Raw genomic sequence first — 7,106 nt, 5'->3', positions numbered from 1 at the left:
TTATAAGGTTATTAATTTTTAAATTGTATTTAATTTTTTTTATTGACAAATAATAGGATTGATACTATTTATGACGAAACTAATAAAATCATTCTTAAATTAACAAATTCCTATATTCTTGATGAACAATGAACATTTAATTAAAAAATTTTATTTAAAATTTTAAAATTTGTACTAGCTAATTAGCAAACTCTACGTAAAAATTTAAAATTTAAAATTCTAATACTAATTCCTAATTAAGTGACTTCTTAACCGTATCGATTTTTAAATTTAATTTTTTTATTTGTCACATTTATAAATGTTCTCTTTACTCCATTTACATTGTTATTTTTTATATTGTCTCTATACAACAATAGAAGTACTTTCATCTTTTTCTCTCTTTTTAATTATAAGCTATTTATTTTCAATTTTATTATTTAAAGAAACGAAAAAAAATTTAACTATTAGTTGAATTTATTGACTGTGAGATTAAACTTATTATTATTTGTGAAAAGTTTTTAACTAGAATTTTGAAATTAGAACTCATTTATCTAATAAAATAAAATATTTTGTGATTAAAATATATTTATAACTAAACTTTTCGACAAAAAAATATTTGGAAAAGTAATTTGGAGTATTATGACAATTCTCTCGATAAAATGCTTAACAGATTTTTTAAATAAATTAAATATTTTCTTATTTTAAAAAATATATATTTTTATATTATATTACACATTTCATAAGCGTATCTTTATCTTTATATTTATCTTTATCTTTATAGCAATAGCAATACAAATAGGGAGCTCTTCTTATGCTAATGTGGTCCTCATACATTGAGTTTAGGAATTTATTTGCTTAAATGCCGATACTAGAAACTTTTAAAATTTTATTTATAAATTATAACATATTTTATTTACTTAGATTGTTACCTTTTGAATTTTAAATACACTTTTTTAGATTGTTGGGTATTTAATTTTTAATATTGTTGAACTAATAATTTGCTTAGGTGTCATCACTAAAATTTTTTAAAATATTATTTATAAATTATAATTTATTATTTACTTAAGTTGTTACTTTTTAAATTTAAAATAATCTTTCCTCTAGACCGAATACAAATGAAGAGACTTTTTGCTGACGTGACGCTCATATGTTGGGTTTCGAGATTATTTTCTTAAATATCGTTATTAGAAATTTTTGTAATTTTATTTATAAATTAATAGATTATTTGGTTAAATTGTTAGATAATAATAAGGATTTAGTTTTTGAGTTTATTAGGTAGTTAGATATTTAAATCTTAATATTATTAAACTAATTTAAAAAAATTTAATAAATTATTTGGTTAGATTATTAGATATCAATAAAGATTTAATTTTCGAATTTATTAACAAGATAGTTAGATATTTAAATCTTAATATTATTGAACTAATTTAAACAAAGTTATTTATAAATTATTTTAAAATTAAGACGGTTGTTTAATAATGAAATCAACAATTTAAAAGTAATAACAAAACAACAAAAAGCAAGTAATAGTAAGAAACGAGTTCGAAAATAAAATAATAAGAGCTTAAATTTGAAAACAGAAACAAAACATCATCTTTAGAAGAGGTTGTTATTTTTAAAACTTAGTTATTTCTTTAAGTTGTTTTGCTTAGGTTGTTATTTTTTAAATTTTAAGTTATTTTGCTTAGGTGGTTATTTTTTAAATTTTAAGTTATTTGCTTAGTTTGTTATTTTTAAAATTTTAAGTTATTTACATATTACTCTTTTAAATCATAAATTACTCTTTAGAAAAAATATATATCTCAGTTAAGAGGGCTCTTGTGACTCGATTCATGAATTTGCTAAGAGAAATCGATGATGGATAATCAATTATTATTTTTTAAATATAAACACTTAACACATAATAGATGAGTAAAATAAAATTTATAAATTTTAATATTAACTTCATTGTAAGTCTATATATTTGAATTTATTTATTTTAGTATTTTGTATTTAAATTATTATTTTAATTTTATTTTGTTAAAAAAATTTTATAATATTAATTTTGTTTGTACTTGAAAGATTTTTATTTAATAAAAAATTATTTTTTTAAATAAATATTTTTTATCTTTTTATTTAAAATATTATTATTGATATGTTAATATTAAAAATATAAAAAATAAACATACTTTTAAAAAAATACTTTACGTCGATTTAGTTTATAAAATAAAATAATTAATTAATTATTAATTGTTAAATTGTAACTATATCTTTAATAAAATATAATTTATAAATTGTGTTTACATTTTTTTTAATTTGTTAATTTTTAATTTTTAAAATATAAAATATATATGTATATAATTATTACAATTTTTGTTGTTGTTATTTTTTAAGTTATAATTAGTTTTTTTAATATAAATACTTACACGTATTAAATGAGTAAAACGAAATCTAAAAATTTTAATATTGATTTCAATGTAAATTTATTTATTTAGATTTATTTCAAGATTTATTCTATAAATTTAAATTTATTTATTTTAGTATTCTCTATTTAGATTGTTATTTTAATTTTATTTTGTTATAAATATTTTTGTAATATTAATTTTTTTTGTGCTGGAAGAATTTTAATTTATCGAGAAAAAAATATTTTTGGTGAATAAATATTTTTTTATTTTTTTATTTAAAATATTATTATTGGTATGTTAATATTAAAAATATAAAAGATAAAACATATTTAAAAAAATGTATTATAAGATCAAATAATTTTATGATTGTGGGTATTTATTTACACGGGAGGCTATATGGAGAACTTTGGCTTATGATATTCAATTATGAGATTAATCTTTTATTTACCTAGAAAACAAAATATCATCTTTAAAGACAATGACAATCTTGAGAAAATCATTGATTAAGAGAAAGGGAAAGGTACGATGTTCTTAATATGGATGGGAGGCCAACAAAAAATTTGAAGCAGGTCAAACTTTAACGTATGCTGAGTTTCCAAATTAATTTGTTTATAAAATAGAATAAAGGGAATGATATCCACGCAAGAGAGAGTATTTTATCGGGAGATTAAACTATGTTCCACCGGGTACATCTGATATCTATTATATGAGAATTTTGTTAATTATTCAAAAAAAATTACATAACATATGAGTCTATTATGATAGTTAATGGGATTACATATCCTAACTTCTAAGATATTTTCTATTTTATGGGATAGAAAATTCATTGCAGCTATTAACGAGGTCTGATCATCAATTAAGAAAACTGTTTGTGATGCTATTAATATCTAACAGTGTTAACAAACTAAAATATATTTAGAATGCAACTTAGACATTATTGGTTGACAGGATACTATATATGAGGAGAAAAACATTGAAACCAAGGCATTTCACTATGTGGTCAATCATTATCGCATGTAGGACTTTACTTGCCAAAATCAGTGTTTATCAATGGGCAATTTTACGTTATTTTGTCAAGAATTAAGAGTCGCAATGGTTTGAACATTATAATTCTAAATAAAGACAGTAATCCAAACTTATCAACAACAAATGTCGCGTTCAACAAAGTTTTTAATAATATTTAGATAAAAAAATAGTATTTTCATTTTAGTAACATGTTATGATTTGTACTTTTATACAAATATTTGTCGTAGATATAATTAATTTATTAACTATACTTTCAGACTTGAAATAAAATGTGTAACAAGGAGCACAACAACATATGCCAATTACCTTTCTAATGAGGTTAGTAAAATACTAGGTTGTTGATAAATTTTCATTAGTCTTATAATATACAGTTTAGTGTAAAATTAACATGCTATTATTACAGTTATATCGTTATATATGTTGTTATTTTTTCAGGTCTCTTTTCTTGTGGCTCAAGAATATTATAGACTTCAAACTGTTCCATTTGTATTTTACTTTAAATAAAGATAAAATAACATATTAAATATGTTTATTATATAATGACAATGATAATGTTGTACTAAACTTGAAAAATTTATAATTATAAAATATTTTTTTTAATTTATAATTATAAAATATTTTTTTATTTATCATGTGAAATTAAAATATAAGTCCGTGCATATATTGCATCGCACGAGTTTAACACTAGTTGTATATAAAGCGCAAAATATTCATGCTATCAATTTTTATATATAATATAAACAGATAATATTAAAGGAGTTTCGGTTTTATAATTAATTTTAAAATAATTTATATAACTTTTAAAACAAAAAAATTTATTGTAATAAATTCTATGGGATAATATAACAATAATAGTATAATAAAAAATAATTATGTTAATCTAATATATATATTAAAGTATTTGTTTAAATGGGATTTTTTGATAGAGTATAAATAAGTTTTTCCTATTTGATTTTGATAAATAAATTAGATGTAAATAAAAAAATTAATAAATAAATATTAAATACAAAAATAATATATTTATTGACACTCAAATAAAGCTTGGATTCGTATAAATTCTATTCCATTAAAAACATTTTTTATTATTGAATAAAATTCTACAATAATTTATATGTTTTTAAAAGCGTAATATGTATCGACTATGATATAGATAAAATATTAAAATGACAAATATTAATGCATTTCAGAGGAAGTATAGAGTGCAACGTTCCTTAAATTCTAAACCTTAAAGTTTAAATTCTAAATTTTAAATTTTAAATTATAAATTTTAAAATTCAAAATTTAAAATATTAAATTATAAATTCTAAACTCTAAATTTTAAAATTTAAATCTAAATCATTGAAATAAAATATAATAAATTAAAAATTGAGATTTGTTTAAAATGTTTATTTCCTTATTTATGTGCATATAAAATACAATATATATATATATATATATATATATATATATATATATATAAAAGTTATTTTTAATATATATTTTATATTTTAATATATATTTTTTATTTATTTCAGAGTGTGTTCATCTTTAGATACTCAAAGCACTTAAATTTGATTTTGGGAATTGAGGTATGTGCCTCTTGAGGATCCCATAACTTAGAAGATGTTGGTACTAAGGTGGATAGGCCTGCTGTTGAACCATGACTGAGGCTGCTCCTGAAGTTGTGGGTGCTTAAGTGATAAATGGGTTTTAGTTTGTTTTATGAATGCTCTTATTTTTACTAGTATTACACTGACATCCAATTTATCCATTTGTTGGTTGGAAAAGGACAAAATAAATTTGTGCAATCTGTTGCTATGTTTTATCTTTACACACTATGCAGATTATCTAAATTTTCATGAAGATTACTTTGAATTTAAGCTAATCTAATGATACAATCTATTGTTATTGCTGTAAAAGTTTTAAACTTATATTGTTTATTTATAGAAATTTAAATTCATTGTTATTAGTTTTTACATCGTATAATTGTAAATAGTTGAGTAAATACTAAATAATGACTCAATTTCATAACCCCTTTTTTTTGGGATTTTTTTAATAAATTAAAAAACATTAAAAAAAATAATTGAGTAAATTATTTTTTCTTGTAATTTAGGAAAAATTCGCCATACTTCCAACAAATTTCTTATAAATTATAAAATTTACCACATTCGAGAAACTTCACTTCAAATTTTTCATAAATAAATGACAGACTCAAATTCTTAAACTTCACAATAGACAATGACAACTATTATTATAGTTTTCAGAGTACATAGAAGTACACACGGGAATAAGTCGTTTTTTTTTTGAAAAATAATGATTTTTTTAATTTATAATAGAAAAAATTAAACGAGTAGATTTTTTAAAAATTAAAGTGTTGGAAAATATCATTTCTACTGTACCATTGATAAATATAGCTTATTTTTGTATATTTTTATGTATTTACATGTACTCTTGAAAATCATGATAATAACTTAGGAATTTGAGTTTCGTTCTCCTTGGAGTGAAAATTATTCTTGTGGAAATTAAAATCTGTTTTTTTTTTTTAAATATTTTTTGCTTTTATTTTAGTAGTTACTCATAATTTTTACAAAGAAGATACATGCAAAAGTTTATAAAACTTTATTGTAATTATAACAAATGACATAAAAATTCATTTAAACATAATTGATAAATAAATAAATATTTTTTTATAAGATATCTAAATATAAATTTATTTTTATTTTTTTAACAAATCTTTTAAAAAAATAATTTATTTTTTTTTAAATCTCAGGATATTTATTATATAAATTAGAATTTTTTTATGGTTTGAAGATTTTTTAGTCTTTTATCTTAACGAATTTTTTTAATCTTAATGGTAATTTAATTTTTTTTATTATTTCTATAGAATTTTCAAAATAGAGAACTTGAGGATACAAAGAGTTTGTAACCTTTTACTGGTTACAAAGATAGAAATAATTTGTATAAATCAAAATCCATTTAGATGAATTTATAAGTTGAAAGGGAAAGTAATGTAGTAATTTGTCATATGATTCATCATCATAAATTGTTAGTTGTTAGTTTTACGGTAATTTATCATGTAAGAGTTGTTATTATTTGAAATGTATTGGTAATATCGTAAGTAACTTTATATTCTATATTTTTAGTCCATGAAATTAGTAAAAAAAAATCAACCAAAGTCACACTTCGCTTATTAGATTGCATAGAGAAGATTTGTATAAATCAAAATTCATTTAGATGAATTTATAAGTGAAAATGGGAAGTAATGTAGTAATTTGATCATGTTCCATCGTATTTTCATGAATAATTAGTTGTTAATTTCATGTTAATTTACCATGTAAGAGTTATTATCATTTTAAATGCATTGATAGTGTTGTCATGTAATCTTGCATTCTATATTTCTATTCCATGAAATCAGCGGAAAGAAAGTCAACTAAAGCCACACTTGAGTTAGATTATGAAGATTTTTTTTATAATAAATAAAAAAATATTTTTTAAAAATATTATTTTAATTTTAGATATCAGCCTATTTTTTTCTATAATTTAGAAAAGTTCGCTACACACAATAACAATCATTATCCTCTAGAATATATAAGAGTACATAAGAACAGGAATAAATCATATTTTTTTTGTAAAAATAATAATTTTTTTAATTTATAATAGAAAAATTTTTTGTTGAATATAATTTATTTCTATATTTCTGTGTATTTTAACAAAAAAAAATTTAGAAATGACGGGTTC

The sequence above is a fragment of the Arachis stenosperma genome, chromosome 4 (genome assembly GCF_014773155.1).
Source record: "Arachis stenosperma cultivar V10309 chromosome 4, arast.V10309.gnm1.PFL2, whole genome shotgun sequence".
Lineage (NCBI taxonomy): Eukaryota > Viridiplantae > Streptophyta > Magnoliopsida > Fabales > Fabaceae > Arachis > Arachis stenosperma.
Note: the sequence above shows the minus strand (reverse complement) of the source record.